The sequence below is a fragment of the Erpetoichthys calabaricus genome, chromosome 10 (genome assembly GCF_900747795.2).
Source record: "Erpetoichthys calabaricus chromosome 10, fErpCal1.3, whole genome shotgun sequence".
Classification (NCBI taxonomy): Eukaryota; Metazoa; Chordata; class Cladistia; order Polypteriformes; family Polypteridae; genus Erpetoichthys; species Erpetoichthys calabaricus.
Genome location: NC_041403.2, coordinates 64157604 through 64183056, shown reverse-complemented (window position 1 = coordinate 64183056; position 25453 = coordinate 64157604). Strand labels below are relative to the sequence as shown.

General features: G+C 36.5%; 1 protein-coding gene across 6 annotated transcripts in view; it reads right to left on the bottom strand.

The window, feature by feature from the left end:
- rasal2 (RAS protein activator like 2) overlaps positions 1-25453 on the bottom strand; it is a 260725-nt gene that overhangs the window by 78065 nt on the left and 157207 nt on the right. Inside the window, exon 1 of one of the 6 annotated variants that reach the window (XM_028811334.2) lies at positions 24586-24920. The exons of the other annotated variants lie outside the window; for them this stretch is intronic. The gene's annotated coding sequence lies outside the window, so the exon portion shown is untranslated. Of the gene's footprint in view, positions 1-24585; positions 24921-25453 lie in introns of those variants that run through there. 6 annotated transcript variants of the gene reach the window in all.

Sequence of the window (25453 nt, the reverse complement as noted above, 5' to 3'; positions counted from 1 at the left end):
TTCATTTTTTTCCTCAGAATTCTACATATACACATACATACATAGTGCGTTGTAACACGGGCTGTGATTGTTACATGGGAGGGAGACGACAAATCACAGCTTCCCGCTTTCTAATCGGGCCTGTGATTGGTGCTTTGACTGATGCCCAGATCCCACAGTATCTCCCCTTAGGAGAGGCGTTAGGCAAGTGTAAGTTTAGCTTTACACCTGTTTTTAAGGCTTATTGACTGAAAGGGGCTTTCATGAAAAAAGTTAGGGCTTTGCTACAGGATACACCCTCCACAAGTTAAGGAAGTAAAAATAAAGGTATATATTTCTGTTTTATTTAAACCTTTTAAGTTTGTATGTGGGCGGCATGGTGGCGCAGTGAAAGGTGCCAGTTAGGAGACCCGGGTTCGCTTCCCTGCGTGGAGTTTGAATGTTCTCCCCGTGTCTGTCTGGGTTTCCTCCGGGTACTCCGGTTTCCTCCCACAATCCAAAGACATGCAGGTTAGCTGCATTGGCGATTCTAAATTGTCCCTGGTGTGTGGGTGTGTGTGCGCCCTGCGGTGGGCTGGCACCGTGCCGTTTGTTTCCTGCCTTGTCCCCTGTGTTGGCAGGGATTGGCTCCTGTATTTAGGATATAGCGGGTTGGATAATGGATGGATGGACATTTGTATGCATAGCCCCATTTGCCCGTTTTCGTTTTTTTTCTTTCTTCAGTAATATTTCAGCAAACCCGGAGCTTGTCAGTTCAAATTCTGGTACTGACACCACTGTGTGACCCTGAGGAAGTCACTTCACCTGCCTGTGCTGCAAAAAACAAAAGTAATGTAACAAATTGTACCTCAGATGTTGCAAGTTGCTGGAATAAAGGCATAAGTCAAATAGATAAATATGTATTATACACATAGGAACTATTCATTTTCAGTTAAGTCATCTGCAGCAAACCTTTATAAATGAGGGTTTCTCCTTTTTGGATAGTGCAAACTGTTTCTTCTTCATTGAGGTTTTCTCTTGGAGAGCTTTTTTCATCTCATTGAAAATTAAAGCAGCAGCTGCCAAAATATGTAGCTTTCTTATTGATTTTTCAACATTGTGTAAAATAACTTTATAAAGTAACATAAAAGGTTTAAATAATGGTTATCCTTTTACACTAAAATATTACTAATGAGACACAAAAAAAGTAAAATGCATATGTTGTTTTTCTTTAAGGAGATTAAATATTACTGAAGAAAGAAAAAAAAAAACTAAAACAGCCAAATGGGGCTATGCATATGAACTTAAAAGGTTTAAATAAAACAGAAATATATACCTTTATTTTTACTTCCTTAACTTGTGGAGGGTGTATCCTGTAGCAAAGCCCTAACTTTTTTCGTGAAAGCCCGTTTCAGTCAATAAGTCTTAAAAACAGGTGTAAAGATATTGACAATAAGCTACGCAAACCCACCAAGACATGGAATCGTTTAAATCAAGGCGCTGCGCTACCTTCTTCCAGATCGGCCCCAAGGCATTCATATTTTTCCAAAGCAGTTTGGGTCTCCATCGGCATCTGTAGCTGAGTCGAAAAACACCATCCCATACTATTAGTTAACGATTAACACATTTCTATATGTATTGTAAGCATACAATACAACTGATAATATGTTGCGCTTATTTATCTGGTGTACCGACATTTTTGCGCGTTTAACGGCTGAAACCCAACGTGGTTTGTGCCCTTCAGAATGAAAACAATTTGCATTTACCTTTTTAATAAAAGGCGAGCTTTTAAGCCTGAGAAATCACCCCGTAAATGCACACGTTTAATTGCACATGTGTTAATATGTATGCTTACACAGTATTAAAAGACACTCAACAATTAACGTCATTTATCTTCGTTCCCGCGTTTGAGTCGTGCTGTAAATTCTTACTGTGAAATATAATTGACAAATAATTTGGTGAATGAACTTGTGAAGAAGGTGGAGCTGGAGTATTACGTCACTTCATTAACGAAAATGCCGTGATGTGCGGAAGGGCGGGGGGAGTGTGGGGGTTGACGGAGAATGTTTTCTTCAGCGCTCTTTGGGGCTCTTCCTTGTTTTCAGTTCACGTGATTACGTAGGAGGCGTGATGATGCGATACGCGACTCCGCCTCCTCCATTACAGTATATGGACAAAAAAGAGGTTCCAGTTATGACCATTATGCGTAGAATTTCGAAATGAAACCTGCCTAACTTTTGTAAGTAAGCTGTAAGGAATGAGCCTGCCAAATTTCAGCCTTCCACCTACACGGGAAGTTGGAGAATTAGTGATGAGTGAGTGAGTGAGGGCTTTGCCTTTTATTAGTATAGATACATATATATATATATATATATACACACACACACACACACAACACACATAAACTTGCTGTCTTACCTTGGAAATATTCTAAGACAATGGGCCTCAGTTACATTGTTGTCAGTTAATTGGGTGTAAGTGCTTTTCTGTACACAATATTTGTAGTTTTTTTTTTTTTTTAAACCAAGAGTTAAAATTATTGGTAGACAGTGTGGTATCGTGGTTAAGGGTTTGGACCTAGGACTTCAAATTCTGAGGGCGTGAGTTCAAATACAGCTAATAGAGATTGGTAACCATAAGAAATTCACTTCACCTGCCTGTGCTCCAACTGGAAAAACAAAAGTAAAGTAATCACTGCATGGCTATTGCAAAACATAGTTTTACAGAAAAGTGTACTCCTTTGCATTGAAACGGGTAATCAGTAGAAATTTAAGTATATGTTAATATCATTATTAGATGTTTATGATTTTCATTTGTTTATGCCATTCACTAAAGTATATTGTTTCTTTTTGTGTTTTTCATTAGTTGTAAGTAGTCTCACTTTAAAGTCCACAGATGTGAATGTATATGCAAAGTAGTGCTGGAAGAGGATATATGTACTGTAAGTATCATTACTCCAAAGCACCACAATCAAAGGGCAGTGGGGTTGTACATTTCAGCACCACAACTGGAAGCTGGATGTCAATGGAGCTGAATTGAAGATTGGAGGTATTCAACAGCGAAAAACAACTCTTGGTAACTATTGAGCTTTTCTGAAATTTCTCTTTCCATTTAAATCAAATTCATCAAGGATTTTTTGAGATTTTAAGGCATTTAGTTTTTCGATTTACCTCTACATAGAAATATGTCAAAATGTCTCTTCTTAACAGATACCTAATGTCCTAGATACCATCCTGACAAATTTCAGCTTTTTAAATACATGAAGGGTGCATGCACATTCATGCACATAACTTCATTAAATCACACTTGGCCAGTTTCTACTCACTGATTAGCTATGCATATATAGGGCTTTCATGACATGGAAGGAAAACCTGAATAACCAAGTTTAAAAAAATAATAAATAGAAAGTCATGGTAACCATCAGGCTGGCACCAAAACCCTAGACATTGATTCTGCCATTGCTTACAAAAAGAATAGGAAGTAACAGTAAATTAAATACAATTTAAAGTGAAGTTAATGATTCATTCTCAAGACACAAACTTCTAAAATTAAATCAGCTTTAATAAAAATATTAATCAGAATCACTGATTTAGTAAGGACTTAAGATTTATTCCATCCATCAGTTACAAATATCATCTTCAAATTTTTATAAGAATGTCTTCAAAGTGTGAATCTTGCATGCATCCTAAAAACGTTTAAATAACCATGGCAAACCAATTTTCTTTCTTTTAAAAAGAAATTTAGTAAGGAATTTTTAGAAAGATAAAATTACAATATACGGCTAACAAACAACAGAGAGTCTGAATAAAAGTACAATACCAAACACCACATGCTGGATGTTGCACATAATACATTTTAAATAAAAAGAAAGGAGACTGAGAAAGAAAAAAATGAAGTATAAAGACTATTGGTAGCTAATCTATGGAACCAATTAGGTATAGTCTGGCTCAAAATGTGAGCAGCTGAATCCATTCCCATCCACCAGATGGACTACTGCTTATCTAACTGTGGCAGAAACATGAGCCCCAAAGGTTCTCAGCTTTTTTATCCTGAGGGGTTTCTGCAAAGAAGAAATTTTGAATTTAACATGCATCAATTCAGAGGAAAAATGATTATATTTGAAATACAAAAAAATATGTTGCAAATTCCATCTTGAAAATAAGAACCCCTATTCAAAAGCGTAAATTATATCAATGTATTTTATTTTCTAATAGCAGTAAAATAAAATAAAAAAAAAAATAATAAAAAAAATATTATCTATCTATCTATCTATCTATCTATCTATCTATCTATCTATCTATATAGCACAATGTCAACAATGACATCTCCCTTATTTGGCAATTCCAACAACATCCTACTGATAACACTAGACCAGATTATTATACCTTAGGGTCTGTCAACTTCTATAACCAGACGCTATTATACAGAAGATCATGTTACATAATTATATGCATGGAGATAATATTTTAACTTTCCACTGCAATTTATTGATTTATTTTACTTTATTTTTTGCTTTCATTGTATGAAAGCCAGGATAAATATAAATAGTTGAACTAATTAACTTCAGACAGCCTTATTATATTTGCATAGTTTTTTAATAGCTATGTTCCCCATAAAATCAATAGAGCATCAGAAGCAATGAAACATATTGAAATCGAAGTTAACCGGGATACATTAATTTTAATTTAATTTAAATAGTATATGTCTATTAAGAACATCTATTAGATGTATAACCATTTTCTGATAACATTAATTATTTTATCAAAGTGTGCTTTATTGTCTTAAAAAAGTAAGAACCTTTCTGAATGAGCTGCTGGCTATTCAACAGCAACAAAACATTTTGTTGATAAAATGCCCAGCATGATGCATCCTTCAGGCTGCAGTGTGTCACAACAAGAATTTCATTGACTCCTTGACTACGTATGCTCTCTTAAATTATAAAAAGAAACCACACATTCCAGTCCTGGGAATGTCAGAAGACGATAGGGAGTCCATTGTGTATCACTCGAAAAAAATGCCCAGCCGGCATAATTACCATGTGAAATTCTATATTATTAATATGAAATTGTATATTTAAAAGCTATTTCATAATTAAAGGAAGTAAACTGTATAAATAAATATACATCTCATACCAAATACTAACAGTTTTAATTTATATATTCAATTAACTTATTTATTATGTTATTACAGTTAATATTTACAACAACACATTATATAAAAACACTGAATCAATGGTTATACATTAAAACAAATACATTTGCAAATACACAAAGATATCAACAGATTATGTGTATTTCACTAAAATATCAAATACTTATCTCAAACAGTAATTTTCTTAATTTATGCTAATTTTAATACAACTTTTAACTAACATCACAAAAATTAAATAATTCATACAGGGTCGTGTCAAATATAAAAGTATTAAGCACAATTTTGCATTTCCCAAATACAGTTTTAAAGAGATGATAAAAGATTAAATGCAATACTTTAAGGAGACCTTTAAAAATATAATAAAAAATGCAGGCACTAGTATATCTGTACATACAATTTTGATGCATTACATATTTACAACTGAACATGCACACCATACGTGTATACCTCTATCACAACTGTTCCCCATCATTTGCCGTCATGTCACAGAAGCGGCTTCATCCAGCAGCCAATTGGTCAAAAACAGTTCCCTGGTATTAACCAATCAGCGATGTCATTTTGAATCCTTTGGCCACATTTCAGCACTAGTCCTGTAGTCTGTGATTATCTGAATTACAACATTAAACTGCTACTGCTGCCGTTTGTATTTTCTATTTCATCTCTCTCTCTCTCTATGTCCTAACCTTCACTTACTACAATCCTAGGTTTGGCTTAAAGCATATGCTGCAGTTTTTCAATCAATTGCTCCATCTGCATTACTCCATTATGCTTAAGGTAACAGTAAGTAGCTTCAGCAAGCGCTGGTGTTGTGCTTGCCTGCTCACCCTCTGTGCCTATGAGACAGAACAATGAAAACAGATCCCTGAGCAACCACTGCAGACAAGGAAGCAGGCAAGCCTTAGTGAAATTTATAGTGTTACTTAAGCTGTAATGCAAAGATTCCTTAAATGGTGCTTTAGTGGGACCTTAACCTGCAGCTCGCAATCACAATCGAGACTCATTTCTATATGACTGTGTATTCATCTTTAAATAAAAAAAAAAAAAAAACTGTATGGTTTTATTTTAAATGAACTGCTATATATTTACCAAAGTACTGGAAGGTTGTTGTGCATTAGCAGCTGACAAGCTCTCTTTCCATCAAGCAGTTAAAGCTACATACAAGAGTGTAAAAAAACATTCCAAATAATAATTCCATAACCCATAAGAACAAAAAAATATATTTTTAAAAAGCAAAGCAATAAAAATGTTTTCATATACTTAGTAAAACCTGTCAAATATGCTGTCCTTTTTAAACTTCAAACAGTAATTTAAATAAACACATTTTTGTCAACCATCTTAAAGAATTTTTCTTCTTTCTGAAATTTCAATTTCTGTATATGAAAATGTACAACTTCACAAGACAGAATATCAGCCATTCTTAAATTAGCAAACTATCTTCCGTTGCAGGGGAATTGATTTCCGCAACAGTAAAATCAATATACAGTTATTAGTCCCTGCATTCAATTACTGCGTATCCTAGGTCTCCTTTCAAGTTTGAGTTAGCACTATAAAATAAACCTTTCATTGGCCATAGGACATATGTTTTACGGACAGTAAAGCAGTTAATTCAAAAACTTTAAAGAAATACTTACAATTACACAAAAAGTCCTGCAATTGCAACTAGGGATACAAATTGGCTAATGCCCACTCTTTTATTCCAGTATTTTCCAAACAATGCTCCTCCTTAATGAGTAAAGTAGCTACTATCAAAAAATTGTTTCTTATCATAATCTACAGTATGGGTATATTTTCCAGATTGGTATGACTGATATAACACTTACAACTGATTACTTGAAATAAACATAATATTATTAAAATATGTGGTAGTGCTGCTGCTTTGCAGTAAGGAGACTGTGGAAGATTGTGGGTTCGCTTCCCAGTTCCTCCCTGTGTGGACAGCGCTTTGAGTACTAAGAAAAGCGCTATATAAATGTAATAAATTATTATTATTATTATTTAAGACATCACCACTGATCTGTTAACGTTTGAGGAGATAACAAAACACAAGTTCATCTTCTGAATGTTCTCGTCTTTACAATTTTCACACCAGAGAAGACTGCCATTTGTTCTAATAGGCCTGTACTGAAAACATCTTTTTGTTACAATAAGCTACATTCCAAACTGCCAACGTCAGCTCACAGAATGAACAGAGTTCAGGTTAGAGCTTGTTTTAGTTAAAATGTAACATCTCAAGAGGCTCTGGAAAGAATATACAGTTCAGGTGTTTGAACCTGTACTTAAAAACATAGCAAATATACTTTAAATATAAATTGTTGTCAATTACATGGATATAATGAATTATGTTCATAATGTCTTTTTTTATTTTAGCTTTGTTTAGATACTAAATTACACACAAAGTGGCATACAAATTACAAAAACTGGTTTGAGGAACAAAATAAGATTTGGTTAATAACACTATGACACATTCAATGAAACTGATGAAGATAGTCGGTCTGTCAGATCGAATATCGTCATACGAATATAATTTCAATTTATTTAAAAAGGATCTTATTCAAAAGCAAAAGCTGATATTCAATTGTAAAAAAGTGGTTTGTTTTACCCACACTAATTTTGGCAAAAAGTTACTTTGGACATGCTATGCAAAGGTGTAGTATTTTACAGATTTGTTTTGCACTTCACATCCACTATCAGTTTTTTGGAACGGTTAGCATGTCTTCATCATTAAACCTTGCAACCAGTCACCTTCAGACTTTTTTTATTCTGTCCCACTGCCCTGCACTTTGATCTTGAGGTGTATTTGGAGCAGTTTTTCTAAATACTTCTCTGGTGCTGCGTCTCATTGTATTGCACGGCTGCTGGTTTCACACAAAATACCTAAAACAATGAGGTATAGTTAAAAATATTCAGTCCACCTTTATTAAAATATTGCTACATCTGTAATGAAGAAAAAAGAGTAAGTAGATTGTGCAGACCCGGACTTGATACTATTATAATCCCACTTTTCCGGGTAAATCCACAGATGCCAACAGGCTTTTTATTGTGAATTTCACCTTATAAAATGATACACTGCCACTGGCCACTGGACACCTCCAAAATAAAAAAAAAAAAGTCTACCTTCAGCTTACCAGCACTTTTACTTTACTTGCTGTTAGTGCTGGGCGGTATACCGGTTCATACCGAAAACCGTTTTTTATTTTTTTTATGATATGGTTTTTTCTTATACTGCAACACAGGTTTAAATTGCCTAAACGACGTTCGGAACGTGGCGAAGCGGGAAACTGTTAAAGTGGGGACCTTTTTCACTGCTACACCGCTAAACACAGATTTGTTGCACGGGGTCTCTTTTTCACTGCTACACCACCAAATAGGTAGCGGTAGCGTAGGTATTGCGCGGTGAAAATGGACACAGAACATTCTGAAACTGAAGCCGACGATAAAGTTGAACATGATGAACAGAAGAACTTTTGCCGAAAAAAAGGAGTCACGTCCATCGCCTGGAGATACTTTAGTTTTAAAAGGTCAGATGTGTAAATACTGTTTCTATACTACTGGATAATACTGCAAGCCAAGTTGTACTTGTTTTATTTGTTTTCAATACAGTGTAATGTACCTGGTTACTGTGTAATAGTGTGACGACATGTTGACTTTATTCTCGACATTTCCACTTTAATCTTGACGCTTATGACAAGAATAAAGTCGACATGTTGACTTTATTCTCGTAATTTGTCATTAAAGTAGAACATCGTAAACTTCATCGTAAAATGAATATTTAATTTACTAGATTTTCTCAAACCCCGTCATAAGTTATATAGCACATTAAATGCTTTGTGTTAAGTGTTCTCTGAGATTCTTAAACTGACTTCTTCTTGCACTAAGAGGAGGCGCCAGCAACGATCGCCGCACAGAATACATTCACTTCATGATCTTCCTGCTCTCTGAACATTTAGAATGCTAAGATAAATACTTAATATAATTTTCATGGTGAAATGCATTAAAGCATGCATTAATCATATGGGGGCACGGCGGCGTGCCTGCCTTGCATTTGCATGTTTTTCTGGTGGGTTTACTCGGCGTGCTTCAGTTTCCTTTCAAAGTCATGTAGGATGTGGGGTTTTGTTATGCTATATTGACCCTGCTAGTGTATGTTTTGCTTGTATTCATCCTGCGATGTGCTGGCCACTCGTTCAGAGATGGGCGCAACTCTGAATGGATGGCATAATTAAACATGTATAACGAAGATATTTTTAAAGTTCTGAACACTCCGTGGGCTAAGTTTATAACTAGTTTTAATTTCACAAAGACATTTATCGTGTGGTGATTGGTTATGTGGTGAAAGAAAAAGGAAGGATAGGAACTGGGGTTTTGGTACGTCAGATAGAGACAGAATGCATGCAATAAAGATAGCCCGCTCAGAAGAACATGCATTGAATTCTGTGTTCGTGTCTCCAACCACCAGATCACAAACCCAACATTTACACAATATTTAAATTAAACCCGTGCAATAGCCACTCATATATCCAGTTTTTTGGAGCCTCTTCACACCTGCCATAAAGTTCTCTACACTGAACATACACCTGGGGACCCCTTACTGCGAGGGAGCAGCACTACCGTGCATGTATAATACCTGCTTTAATGCATTTCATCATGAAAATGATATCAAGTATTTATCATAGCACTCTAAATTTTCAGAAAGCAGGAATATCATGAAGTGAATGGATTCTGTATGGTGATCGCTGTCTCCTCTTAGTGCGGAGGAAGTCAGTTTAAGAAGCGTAGTGATTAACAACTGGGTCGGGGAACACAACATAAAGCATTTAATGTGCTGCATTCATTTATAACGGGGTTTGACAAACTCTAGTAAATTAAACATTGATTTTAGGAAGAAGTTTAGTTTACGACATTCTACTTAAATTATGAAGTAAACTATGAGAATAAAGTGGAAATGTTGACTTTAATCTCAACATAAATGGCGAGAATAAAGAGGAAATGTCGACTTTAATCTCAACATAAATGGCGAGAATAAAGTGGAAATGTTGACTTTAATCTCGACATAAACGGCGAGAATAAAATGGAAATGTTGACTTTAATCTCGACATAAACAGCGAGAATAAAGTGGAAATGTTGACTTTATTCTCGACATATAGTTTGTTTTTTTCTTCCCTGTGTCCATATTGTTTTTTTCTTCACCATGGCCCTACTACGATTCCGTAGGGCTATACGACAAATAGCATTATAAATGCAAGTTGCAGGTATATTATTTATGCATATAGCTTAGCTTGAAGCAAGGTCCATATTAATGCAGTTTGCCTAAATGATGGTTCAGTTGGTAAAAATGTCATCACCAAGTTGCACTTGTTTTATTTTATTTTAATTTGGTGAATACTGTGTAATGCACCTGGGCTTGAAGTCTTGAAGTAATAGTGCAACTATCAGTAATAATACAGTAATCCCTCCTCCATCGCGGGGGTTGCGTTCCAGAGCCACCCGTGAAATAAGAAAATCCGCGAAGTAGAAACCATATGTTTATATGGTTATTTTTATATTGTCATGCTTGGGTCACAGATTTGCACAGAAACACAGGAGGTTGTAGAGAGACAGGAACGTTATTCAAACACTGCAAACAAACATTTGTCTGTTTTTCAAAAGTTTAAACTGTGCTCCATGACAAGACAGAGATGACAGTTCTGTCTCACAATTAAAAGAATGCAAACATACCTTCCTTTTCAAAGGAGTGCGCGTCAGGAGCACTGAATGTCAGAAAGTGAGAGAAAACCAAACAAATCAATAGGGCTGTTTTGCTTTTAAGTATGCGAAACACCGCGGCACAAAGCTGTTGAAGGCGGCAGCTCACACCCCCTCCGTCAGGAGCAGGGAGAGAGAGAGAGAGAGACAGAGACAGAGGAAAACAAACAGTCAAAAATCAATACGTGCCCTTTGAGCTTTTAAGTATGCGAAGCACCGTGCAGCATGTCGCTTCACGAAGCAGCTGCACACAGAAGGTAGCAACTCTTTCAGCATTTTTAGACGAGCGTCCGTATCGTCTAGGTGTGCGAACAGGCCCCTGCTCACACCCCCTACGTCAGGATCAGAGAAAGTCAGCGCAAGAGAGAGAGAGAGAGAGAGAGAGAGAGAGAGAGAAACAAAAGTAAGTTGGGTAGCTTCTCAGCCATCTGCCAATAGCGTCCCTTGTATGAAATCAACTGGGCAAACCAACTGAGGAAGCATGTACCAGAAATTAAAAGACCCATTGTCCTCAGAAATCCGCGAACCAGCAAAAAATCCGCGATATATATTTAAATATGCTTACATATAAAATCCGCGATAGAGTGAAGCCGCGAAAGGCGAAGCGCGATATAGCGAGGGATCACTGTACTATTATTTATTTTATTGTTATGATTTATTAGTTTAAATATTATGCAGTTTAATGATGATAAAGTTGTTTAAAAAGTCACTTTAACGTGTCAGTGGACAGAGATTGTTAACATTAACAGAAAGTGTAGTTGGTTTACAAAAAATATTTACTATTTATTCCTTTTCTAAGACATATTCAGTGCAATACAACTTTTGACAAGCACTTCTGGATATTTTACTAAGTCTAAATGCCTCTTTGTATGGTTGAAAATATGTTGTCAAAATTATAGTTTGTTTTTTGCAAAATTTGTTCAATAAAAAGGTTCTATATTTTGACTGCATCTGTCATGCAATGTGATACCTTCTCCATTAGTGCCACCCCCTTGAAAACTATCACTTTATGGGGCAATGCAAACCTGTATTAATACTTGTGTGCACATTAAAATGTTTTTTTTTGTACAATGTACAATACTCTTGACAGTGGAATAGGTTATTCTTAGCCAGTAATTGCAGTGGAAAATGTGGTTAACATCCACTCATGCATGGGGAAAAAAATACCGTTGAATACCGTGAAACCGGGATAATTTAGAAAAATACCGTGATATAGAATTTTGGTCATACCGCCCACCCCTACTAGCTATTCTTACCTTGTCTGTGGTCTTACTAACTGTCCTGCATTCCTCCTGAGCCTTCTCAGGACAGGGAGCCATAAAAGCAGCCACAAAAATAAGATTAAATAATTACGTGGCACACTCACAACCACCATGCTTTGCTATATTACTTTTATATTTTTTATTTATTTATTTTTGCAGTGACTCTGCAAAACATGAGGAGCTTTTGACAATGTTGTTGGGTCCAGTTTGTAGCACTCAGCTAGTGTCCAGCACTACAAACATATTGTGACATGTCTTGCTGCTGCAAGGACAGTTGTGAGGATCAGGATGCAGGACTGATTTGGAGTCCAGGGGAAAGCACTTTTTTGTGAGGCTACAGGACATTTTGAGTGACAGGGGAGAGGGATAGTGCTCTTGCGCCCAAAAGGCTGAGCATTTTAAGACTTTGTCACCCAATGGTCAGAACTAGACTGAAAATATGATGGCAGTGCTGATGACCCCTTTTATATGGTGCAGCTGCTCATTATTTTGATAGCTCTTTTAGCTAAATAGTACCAGTAGGATTTTTTTTGAGGTTTGTATTTGGTCTTGCTGTAGACCTTACCATAATAATAAAATATAAAAATTACGTACAAATGTACATGTAATGCCCAGGATCATTAACCTGGGTTTGAATACTGTATAACTGAATATTTACTCATTTTCAATTTGAATATTCACACCATATTTTTTGACCAGTTTACCCAATTTCAGAAAGTAGAAGAACAAACACACTGCATATGTATTTAATTGGCATACTTAATTAAAATTTAAAGAAAAATATTATGTTCTCTTGCTGTCAGAGCAGAAGTAATTAATACACAATATGCAATACAATCACAGAGAGACTAAGCAGACTGACTTAACAACAGTCTTCATTGCTTAAGAAACCACTTGGCATTTTAACAAAACACTATAGATATATTCTTCTCTATGTACTGTATATGCCTGTCTATATAATGCATAGAATGTGGTGGTTAGCGCTATTGTCTCATAACTCCATTATTACTGGTTTGAATACTGGCCCATAAACTGTAGAGTTTGCATGATATTCCCCTCTCTGCCCGAGTTTTCTTGTTTCTCTTCCATACCTGAAAAAACACAGAGGCTAGATGAACAGGCCTTGCATGAGCAAGTGTTGATGTGCATGTGTGTCCTTAGATGGATTTGGTGGGCCTGAGAACTGATGAATGCATGTAAAGATACTGCATTGTTTATATACTGATGGAGAGTGTAAACAGAGACACTTGATATTAAATATATCTTGACAAAAATATGGAATTGTTACTTTTTTTGGTTGCAATGTGAAGAATCTTTAATAAATCAATCTCAAAAACAAATTACATTTCGATTTAATATACAGCATGACTCTTAAGAATTACTTCAAAAAACCAAATATATACCAAAATAAGATTACAGTTTAAGTTTTGAATTACAAACATACACTATATGTAACTTAGTCATCACTTTCAAGTACCTAGATGGTGTCAATAAAATCATTACAGAATATAATGGCAAATTATTTACCAAGACAAATATTGCTGATGAATAGCATATTTAAATGACAAAGTGTACAGGACCTGCCATCCATGTGCCAGCGCCATACTTTCAAACAGGACTGTAATAATATGTATATATACAAAAAATTAAATACCTTGAATAATTATTGATTTTCGTAAGGCAGAAACCATCTTACACTATGATGAATACACACACACAGAAACACAGAATTCTGGTTCTAACAGAAATGTGTAACTAAACAGACTAACACAAGTTTGTTGCTTACCAATGCTATAAATTTAACTAGACTAAAAGTAAGTCAAAAATTTCAGCTAATTTAAAAGCCAACATTTAAATAGTCTGCATCATTACTTGCCAAATGGCTTACACATTTATTACAAAGTGTATGATGCTAATAAAACATACCAATACAAAGCATTTCATCTTTCCATGCACCTATCTATCAAATTACCACAATCCAGTTTATTGTTGTTGTAGTCGGCATTCTGGCAACATCAGAACAGAAAGGCACAAACGAGCAAGATACAGGAAAGCCCATCACCAGTCTTACACAGAGCACACCAACATTCTGAAAGTAACTCATAAGGAATTAAATTTACCCAAAGCTTCTAATTGACCTAAAAAGCATATCAATGGGATATGGTCTGAAAACCTACATGGAAATCGACAATTTCTGTTTATTCCAACAAAAGATTCTGGATTAATTTATATTCTATAAAATACTGTCCACAGCTGTTTTCTTTTTACTTGCATCTTCATTGAATTACCCACTTTTACTTTTAATAGAACTTTGAAAGATATTTGAAAAAAGGAGCAATGATAAAAATGTGCTACCTACACTGCAAGATAACCCATTTCAGGACAAATTAAAACAATGTCACAATTCATAATAAGATGAAACAACAGCATTCTAGTTTTGGCAAATGTCCTAAAACATAATTTTTATATAAACTATTGTAACAAAAGGCGCTCTATTGGCGCCTGACCCGACACAGACTCACACCGGAGGCACTAATAAAACCAAAATAAACTTTTATTTCTCTTCACCTGTGGGGCACGTCTTCCCCGTGACCCACAGACACAACACAGTCCCAAGTACCAAAACACCATAATCCTCTTTGCACCACCACTCCTCCTGACAAGCGTAGTTCTCCTCCTCTCGACCCAGGCTCCTTGAGTGGTGGCTGCTGGCCCCTTTTATAGTCCACCCGGAAGTGCTCCAGGTGGTTGACTGCCAAGTTCCAGCTGCACTTCCGAGTGTGAAAAAACACTGCCCATAAGGGCTCAGGAGTCCCAGCTGCAGCACACCCTGGTGGGTTTAAATTTCAATTTATGAAATTGCTTGTTTCATATCAAGGCTTTTCTTCCCAAGCATTGTGAAAACCAAGAGTAACCCAAATGCTAGATTCAAACAAGGTGACAGCATTTTGTTTTGAAACTTTCTGCTGGTATATGGAAGCAATGCATTCTGTTAGGAATATGTCATATGCAGGAACACAGAAGCAATGTATTTCTTATGCAAATATTAATAAAGTACACTTATTTAACTTTCCCACAGACAAAATAGAAAAATCCAATCACTTTTCCTCAGTACAGTGATACGTTATCACAAAAAAAAACAGCAATACTGTATATACATACAGTACTGTGCAAAAGTTTTAGGCAGGTGTGAAAAAATGCTGTAAACAAAGAATGCTTTCAGAAATATAAATAATGATTGTTTATTGTTATCAATTTACAAAATGCAAAGTGCGTGAACAAAAGAAAAATCTAAATCAAATCAATATTTGGTGTTATTACCTTTTGCCTTCGAACCAGCATCAATTCTTATAGGCACACTTGCACAAAGTCAGGGATTTTGTAGGATTATACTCAGGTGTATGATCAACCAATTATACCAAACAGGTGCTAATGATCATCAATGTCACACGTAGGTTGAAACACAGTCATTAACTGAAACAGAAACAGCTATGTAGGAGGCTTAAAACTGGATGAGGAACAGCCAAACTCTGCTACCCAGGTGAGGTTGTGGAAGACAGTTTCATGTCATGGCAAGATTGAGCACAGCAACAAGACACAAGGTAGTTATACACAAGTTATAGTTATATCAGCAAGGACTCTCAAAAACAACGATTTCAAAGCAGACTGGGGTTTCAAGATGCGCTGTTCTAGCTCTTTTGAAGAAGAACAAAGAAACAGGCAACGTTGAGGATCGTAGACGCATGTGGTCGGCCAAGGAAACTTAGTGCAGCAGATGAAAGACACATCAAGCTTATTACCCTTCGAAATCGGAAGATGTCCAGCAGTGCCATCAGCTCAGAACTGGCAGAAACCAGTGGGACCCAGGTACACCCATCTACTGTCCGGAGAAGTCTGGCCAGAAGTGGTCTTCATGGAAGAGTTGCAGCCAAAAAGCCATACCTCCGATGTGGAAACAAGGCCAAGCGACTCAAGTATGCACGAAAACATAGGAACTGGGGTGCAGAAAAATGGCAGCAGGTGCTCTGGACTGATGAGTCAAAATTTGAAATATTTGGCTGTAGCAGAAGGCAGTTTGTTCGTTGAAGGGCTGGAGAGTGGTACAATAATGAGTGTCTGCAGGCAACCGTGAAGCATGGTGGAGGTTCCTTGAACGTTTGGGGCTGCATTTCTACAAATGGAGTTGGAGATTTGGTCAGGATTAATGGAGTTCTCAATGCTGAGAAATACAGGCAGATACTTATCCATCATTCAATATCATCAGGGAGGCGTATGATTGGCCCCAAATTTATTCTACAGCAGGACAACGACCGCAAACATACAGCCAAAGTCATTAAGAACTACCTTCAGCGTAAAGAAGAACAAGAAGTCCTGGAAGTGATGGTATGGCCCCCACAGAGCCCTGATCTCAACATCATCGAGTGTGTCTGGGATTACATGAAGAGACAGAAGGATGTGAGGAAGCCTACATCCACAGAAGATCTGTAGTTAGTTCTCCAAGATGTTTGGAACAACCTACCAGCCGAGTTCCTTCAAAAACTGTGTGCAAGTGTACCTAGAAGAATTGATGCTGTTTTGAAGGCAAAGGGTGGTCACACCAAATATTGATTTGATTTAGATTTCTCTTTTGTTCATTCACTGCATTTTGCTGATTGATGAAAATAAATGATTAACACTTCCATTTTTGAAAGCATTCTTTGTTTACATCATTTTTTCACACCTGCCTAAAACTTTTGCACAGTACTGTATATGCAGTGCCCTCCACTATTATTAGCACCACTTGTAAAAATTAATAAGAAGGGTTAGAAAAAAATCACTACTGAAGAACTGTCATTTTAGACTGAAAAAATGAGAGACTTCTGACGTTTAATTGAAACAAGTTCATTCAAAGATAAAAATATTTATTTCTTGATGAGGGCTTTGTTTAACAAAAACACGTGCCACAATTGTTGCCACCCTTGGAAATTAATGTGAAACAATGTAACTGAAGCATGTTTCCCATTTAAATTGGGCATTGTTAAGTTGACTGGAGTATATAGGAACTTTCCAGATGAAATCAATGCTTCCTAATCAGCCGGGATACAAATATGAAGAGACACAGAACCAAATTTCCTTAGCCAACCATCATCATGGCAAAGAAAAGAGAACACTGAATCTACCTGAGAGAGAAGTGTGTTGCCCTTCATAACTTGGGGAATGGTTATAAAAAAATAGCTACTCTCCTGAAAATGCCCATTTCTACAGTTAGGGCAATAAAAAAAAGTGGTCATCATCTGGAACTGTGACAAACCTGCCTGGAAGAGGACCCAAGTTTATTTTACCCCCACGTACACTGAGAAGGATTGTAAGAGAAGCAATAATATCTCCCGAGGATCACTGTTGGGAAATTGCAAGAAAAAGTAAAATCCTGGGGTTATCAAGTCTCCAGAACCACCAGCAGATGACACCTCCAAACCAACAGATCATTTGGAAGGTATGCCAGAAAGAAGTCTTTTCTGTCAGTTATCCACAAACGTTAAGCACCTGGAGTTTGTAAAATGTTACTACAACTTTGACTGGAACCGCGTGTTCTATGGTCTGATAAAACAAAATTTGAAGTTTTTGGCAATAAACACACAAAGTGGGTTTGGTGTAAAATGAAAGATCTATATAATGAAAAGAACCTTGTCCCAACTGTGAAATACGGTGGAGGTTCTATGATGTTGTGGAGCTGTTTTTCCAACAAAAAAAGTGGAAACATTGTTTGGGTACATGCCATCATGGAGTCCATAAAATTTCAGGAGATTTTAAATCAAAACCTGGTTGCCTCCGCCAGGAAACTAAAACTGGGTCGTGATTGGATCTTCCAGCAGTATAGTGATCTGAAACACATGTCCAAATCAACCCTGCATATGGTTAACTGACCACAAAATCAAAGTTCTGTCATGGCCATCTCAGTCCACTTACCTGAACACTATTGAAGACCTGTGGAGTGAGCTGAACAGGAGAGTACACAGGAGTGGGCTTAGGACCCTGGATGATCTGAAGAGATTATGTAAAGAAGAAGAATGGTCTCAGATGCCATGCTCTGTATTCTCCAACATTATAAAAGGTTATAAGAGAAAGATCTGTGCTGTTATCCTTGCAAAGGGAGGTTGTACAGAGGTGCCAACAGTTGTGGCACATGTGTTTTTGTTAAAAATATTTATTTCTTGATGAGGGCTTTGTTTTTTTTTAATGAACTTGTTTCAATTAAAAGTCAGATGTTTCTCATTTTTTCAGTACAAGATGATGGTTCTTCAGCAAACAGTGATTTTGTTCTAACCCTTCTTTCTAATTTTTACATGGGGTGCCAATAAAGTGGAGGACACTGTATATATACATACATACATATATATATTATATATATACAGTATATTCTATATTTTTCAGGTGGTTGCCTATTAATAAAATGAATTACATACCTAAAAGATGTGTTAGCTGTTATAAGCGCATAATCTTTAATGTAAATTTAATTGGTCTCCAACTCCCCCCTTCAACTTAGCAAGCTGCTTATCATATTTAAAAAATTGTCACAATTACTTATGCAATCTTCCTGCACCTTGAAGCGCAAATTAACCAAAATATGCTCCCATATACAGTACTCAATGAAGGAATGCATAATATGAAAAGGCTGATAAACCAGCCACTGAAACTATCTGAGGAATTTAGTAACAGCCTGTACCAGTCACTTTAACAAAAACTCAGAAATGAATTTAAACCGAAGAGTTTACTCAATCTGCAAACACCATGTCAATCAAACAAAACCAGGAAAAAAAAATGTAATCAATAAAAGGAAAAAAAAACTCATCCCCTTGCTTGCAAGTTTGAAAAATTGCGTTTTTAAAACTGAACAGAAAGCTCAGACTTCAAACTGGTTTTACTTTCACTTCCAAAGGTTGCAAATGCAGTTTAATTTTCCAGCAAAAATCACTACTCTGGACATAAGCCAAAATGCACTGTAAGCTGGAAACTATTACATTATTAAAACCTTCTCATGATTTTGACTTTGTGACTTTCTAATAGTGTAGTGTACAGGGAGGAATTTGTGACAAGGGATTTGAATTGAGCTCCTGTCTGATTTGCGCTATGCCCAGACACCTGTTGATTATGATTTCAACATGCCAAGAGGATATGTAAACATATTAAAACAGAGGGAAACAGGTCACAACACAGACACGAAATAGTAAATACTGATGATGCTATTTAAATGATTACAGTATTTAAGTTGTAGTACTAGGGTGTTGTACCATGTTAGCCATTATGAATGTGGTGAAAAGCCAAGCAAAATGACACCTTTTATTGGCTAACTAAAAAGATTACATTATGCAAGCTTTCGAGGCAACTCAGGCCCCTTCTTCAGGCAAGACAAATGACTTCATTTTCAAATAGTGATTACTTATTTTATTTAAGGCCAAACTTAATTTTAGTTTAAAAAATAGCATTTTAAATCTGCACTCTGCCTGTCACATTACCATAACTGAACATCAGATGTTAGAAGAGGAGTTACTGAATTAACCTTGGAGTGTTGCTTGCTCTAATGCCTGTATATATAAGCCACAAGACACCCAGATGCTGATATTTTTTTCTTCAGGTAAAGGTTACTCTGACTTAGTCAGCAGCGATGTGTTTCATTGCAGATTTTTAAAAAAAAAAAAAAAACAGCAGTTAGGTGCTAAGGATGTACATGACTTACTTAGCACTCAACTCAATTTTCCGGCTGAAACAGACAGTACGGCTCCTCAATCTTCTTGTTGATAACCTGCACTCTAATATTCATTTCTAATATTACTGCCACTGAGATGAAAAGCGGTGCATAATAATGAACCTCCAACAGTTCCTTCTTTCTCCTTACACATGCTTGTTGTACACACAAAGAAGTCTCAGCCTCTGTAACTTATTCAACAAGTCTTCCAATTAATAATGCTTCTTTTTCCATGTGGGATAATTAAACTTACTAGTTCTATTGAAAATGAATACATTAATTTGTGAAGTTAACTAGGGGGCTTTGCATCCTGCTCGCTTTGCTTGCCAACCCCTTTTTCCCCCTGCTGCCTCTCTGAAACCCCTCTTAAACGGTGATACAATAGGAAACAAATACATTTTTTTAACTCCTCTATGCTCGAGCAGCTGCTGTTGCCCTCATGCTTGATCTGCAATTCACTCACCTACCAACCCCAACCCCCCCAAAGCCAGCGGTAGGCGCTGTTGTGAAGAGGGGGGCTGAGCGCACCCCAAGGAGATGCTACCACTCCTCCAAAGCCCCTCTAAAATGGTGATACATTGGGAAACAAGTAATAGTTGTTTTTTTCACCTCCTCTTTGCTCGAGAAGCAGTTGGCTTGCTGCTGCATGCCGCGTGATCTGCATTTCGTGCGAAGCTTCGAATGTTTAAAAGCCTGTATAACACCTGATCATTCGATCTCTTTTCGCTGTTCCGTTATTTCCCCAAGTAATATTTTCAGATTGTTTGCGCTATTGTTGTCTTTACTCTCAATTTTGGAGACTTTCGAATTTTTCTACTTCCATTATCTCTAACCTGCTCTGCATGTGTATCACGGGACTTGCGTCTGAAGGTTTTAAGTATGACATGACTTGTCCATCTCGTGGGAAGTGAAAGTGTCTCAGTCTCTCTTCAAAAGATCACTTCTCGTCCCCAGGAAGAATTCTTATCTTATCGCGGGTATTTTTTTTTTTATAACACAGAGATGTGATTCAGTATTCTACTGTACCAAAAGTACCAAAATTACAATTCGATTCTAAGAGAAAGGTTGTGTGTTCAGTAATTCATTCATGTCCAATTTTCATTACATCATGTAAGCCTCGTCTGTCAGCAACAGCTTCTCTGGGCATTATTTCAGTGATACTATTTTTGATTCTGCTTCCTCTTGTTCTTTGTCTACCAAATCAGCTCTTCTCATCATGCAGCCAAACTATTTTAGCTTTAACTTCACTATCACTGCTTCAAGCTGGCGGTCTTCTTTTATTCACTTGTGTATTGACTGGTTTGATCTTTTTGCAGTCTAGGTAATTCACATTTTTTTCTCCCACAGTACAATTCAAAAGTGTTGATTCTCCTGCATTCAGCTTTTCTTATACTCCAGTTCTCACAATTGTATGTCATTACTGGCAAGGCAGTTCTGACTATACAAACCTTTACTGACCATGTGCAGTCTTTGCTCTTTATTATCTTTTGCAGATTTCTTTCAAGAAGAAAATATGTTAGTTACATTGCTGCATCACCATTTGCAGAGATCTTTGAGCATAGAAAAATAATTGTTTGTTTTTTTTTTGGTTTTTTTTTAAGTACTGTTACACCATCTGTTTACCAAGAATAAACTGTGTGACAATTTTTTTTTTTTTATATTGTGTAGCAATCCATCTTTTACTCATTCTCACCAATATCATTAACCTTCATCATCTCCTTGCATATCTGATAGCTGCTGTTTCTTTCAGTTGTTTTAAATCCAGCTATTGATTCATCCAGCCCAGAATATAACTTGATGTATTCTACATATATTTGGCCTTTTAAACTTTTCCCCAACGTTGAACCAATCAGTTATTCCATATTCAGTTCTAATTGTTGCGTCTTAGTCCTCATACAGACTTCTAATGATGTAAATCAGATCATCTAATTTGCATAACTACATTCTGTAAGATGTTTCCATTAATTTATTATGTTCCACACTGTCAGGGGTTTTACAGCTGTAAAAGAAGACTTGCATATTTTTCTGGAACCCTCACGCTTTTTCCATTGGATATCAGTACTATGATCTCTGGCACCTCTGCCTCTTTTGAAACCAGCTTGTACTGGCTGTACTCCTCGCGCCATTAACTTCTGAAACCATGCTTGCAGGATTATAAGTGCAATCTTGTTGGCATTGAAAGGAGTGAAATTCTTTGACAGTGTTGACACTCTTTGGCATTGCCGTTTTGGAAATTGAATATAAACTGACATTTTCCAATATAGTAACACTACTTTGTGTGTGTTTTTTTTTTTTTTTTTTTTTTTTTTTAATTTCTGGTGTTTTACTAGTAGCACTTTAAAAGCATGGTATTGCAAGGTTTTAAATAATTCAAATGATATTCTTTCACCTTCTGTACTGTTGTTATTAAAGGTTCTTTTTGGGTCCAATTATCTTTAAGAGGTCTCTTGTATTTCCTAATCGGTTGCCTTTTCTTTCGCATTACTCATTCAAGAATATCTTCTCATTTCTTCTTGCTCAGTAGGAAATGTCTTTCCTTTTCTTTGTTGCCTCTGCTTTCCTTATTTTCCTTTGTTAAATCTAAAATCCCAGAAAACCTATTTGCTCTTTTAGTCTTCCTTTTGCTGGAGGTATTTTTGTTGCTATCTCTCATTCAGTGTCCACAAACTCCAGGCATTCTAACCACCAGACATAATTCCTCAATTCTGTTCTTCACTTCCATTGCAAGTGCATAAGTAATAGTAGCTCTAGTAGTTCTAATGACTTTTCTTGTTACCTTTTAGGTTTTCTTATAATTTTTTCCTGCTATTTGCTGTTTTTCACAGTTCTTAGATCCTAAGAGTTCTGCACTTGTGTAACTTTTCAATGCAAGTAATTTTGAATGTATATTTCATCCTTAATGTGCATATTTTCAAAGAACTGACCTCTTCATTTATTAGTTTAGTTGAAACTTTAATGCTATGGAAGTTAACGCACAAATAATAAGTGAAGTTTTTGTTTATAGTACCATCTGAGAAGTAAGATGTTTAAGGTTTCTTGGTAACACAGTTAATTTCAATTTTAAATTTCAAGCAAGTTATTTTATATTGCATATTTACATAGAGATGATCATCTCAAGTTGCTTTACAAGTATAATATTGAGCAATTGTTTCCATAATTCAACAACTGAAGCACTGATAAGTTTAGTGGCTTGTATAGGTCACCCAAGAACTCCTTGGAGGAAAAAAAAAACAGAAACCCTGTGACTAGTAGCAAAGCACTTTGTCACCTAGCAACATATTGTACTTCATGGTGTACAGAACTGCAAAAACACTTTTGGCATAGTAGTGGTCATATCAAATAATTTAGTACATCAAGTCACGTTCTTCTTTTAACTTCTGCTTTGCTGTTTTAGTAATCTTAGGCTAAAACACTTATATACGGAACCAGTTTAGAGTTGTAATCAATGCTCTTCTGTTTACTTAATTTAGAGTAAGTGACTTAGGAAAATAGGCAGAGTAGCACAGGTTAAAAACTATTTGAGTTTATATGTTGTTATTATACAAGCAAAATATACTGGCAAAAACTACTGCATTTTGAAAAGATCTATGTAATCGGTTGAGAAAAATTAGTGAAAATAACTGACATGGGAAACCACAGAAAAGCAGCAATACTGTTCATACGTTAATATAAAACGTAACTTTGGAGTTATGAGGGATTGCAGAGAATACTGCATCGTAATGCCATGTCAACCACGCAAAAATACATAACATATTAGAGTAAAGGTCTGTTCATAAACCTGCCTTGCTGATAAAGCACCAAAGCTGGCTTTGCCACAGAGGTCAAAAATACAACATACATTCCGATCTTGGCCAAAAAAAATTCCAATTTTATTATCATACATATTTGAATTCTCCATGTTGCACAGTATCGCAAAAAGACTTCGGTAAGCTTGTAATATTACGATTCTCCCTGCGATGGACAGGAATTGTTCCTGCCTTGCCCCCGATGCTTGCTAGGAAAGGTTCCAGCTTCCCCTCGACATTGCTTTGGAAAATGTACAGATGAAGGAAGCCAAACAAATAAACACTGACGAAATGCGCCTGTGGTGTAATCAAAAGTCTCGCTCATCTGAACCTGAGAACATGAATGAATGAGACTTCACTGATTTCAGTTTACTGTACTAAGACCCGGCCAGGAACTCACGTGGACGGAGTCGTCTTACGGAATAGCTGTTACAAAGAGGGCGGAGTCGTCGAGGGAAAAAAGGGCTGACAACACACTGTTTATAACGAGATTTATTCATGCACAAATCATTCACATACAAACACCGCTAGGCTTCTGTCGTGATAATGTTCTCTGAGTCACTTTAACAGGTGACTGATTAGGAACTCGACTTCTGTAGTAGGTAGAAGCACAGAGTTTAGAAAAGTTGTTCACAGGCTCAACTAACATGCTCCAACAAATTCGATCCTAGTACCAGAGCTATTGGTTCCACTCTCAAAACTACTTTTCCCCTTTCTCTAGGAGCCATACTCAAACGACCACGGTTACACCATATGGAACTATGACCGAGAATTAATTCTACCGCTCATTATGAAATCCGTGTGTGTGAGAGAGAACACAACCTCTCTGGCAGCTGCACGCTCTGCTCGACTTGATCTGTTCCGCTCTTTCCATTGTCTGCTTAGTTTTTAGAGGAGAAGTAATCTAGTTCGGCAAAGCCGAAAATTACGCTACATTCTTAGCGTGATGTCGCTCATAACCTACCTGTGTCTGCGGTGCCTCACAAGTCCTCCATGCTCACCACGAAGCCCGGCAGTTCCCTTCCCCGTAGAGGTCCCATGTCTTTTGTGGCTTTGCGTTTTCTGTGCTCTCTAGCTCAACCCCCAGACGCTTCGGAATGCAGAAAAGCCTGACCCCAAGCCAGTCAAACCCACTCGCCCTCTTTTCTTTATTTTCTACTCCTCTATTCACAGGAACACAACAATAGCAGTCCTTCTTGGAGAATGTCGCTCGCGCGCGCATACGCATACAAGCGAGACGCACGTATCGCCTTCGACTATAGGGCAGCCCCTGGGTCACCGCTGGTAGGACTAACTCACTCACTCACTCACACTCCATAGAGCATAGCTAAAGTCATTCAGTAAAACACACTCCTATCCCCAGCTGTTACTGGCTCCCGAAACCTGTTGATTTTTTTTCCTCGGGGGAGTAAACACAATGTTTCTTTAGTTGCAAAGCCAGTATATCAATCTGGCATCCCCGGTTTAACACGGCTAAGTAAGTAAGGGAGCCGTCATTTACTCGTATTTCAGCCTATCTTAATAGTAATTACAGTAATCTCAGTATTGATGTCATGATAATTTCTGTTCCATCCTGATTATATATATATATATATATATATATATATATATATATATATATATATATATATATATAATATTATATATATATATATATATATATATATATATATATATATATATATAATATTATATTTTACATTAAAGATGTGTCTGAGATTGAAAACTGGAAAAAAATACGTATTTTTAAACTTTCCTGCTGTAATTCTTTGTCAGCGTAAAAAAGTCAAATTGCATTATAACATCAATTACATTACAAAATAAAACTATTT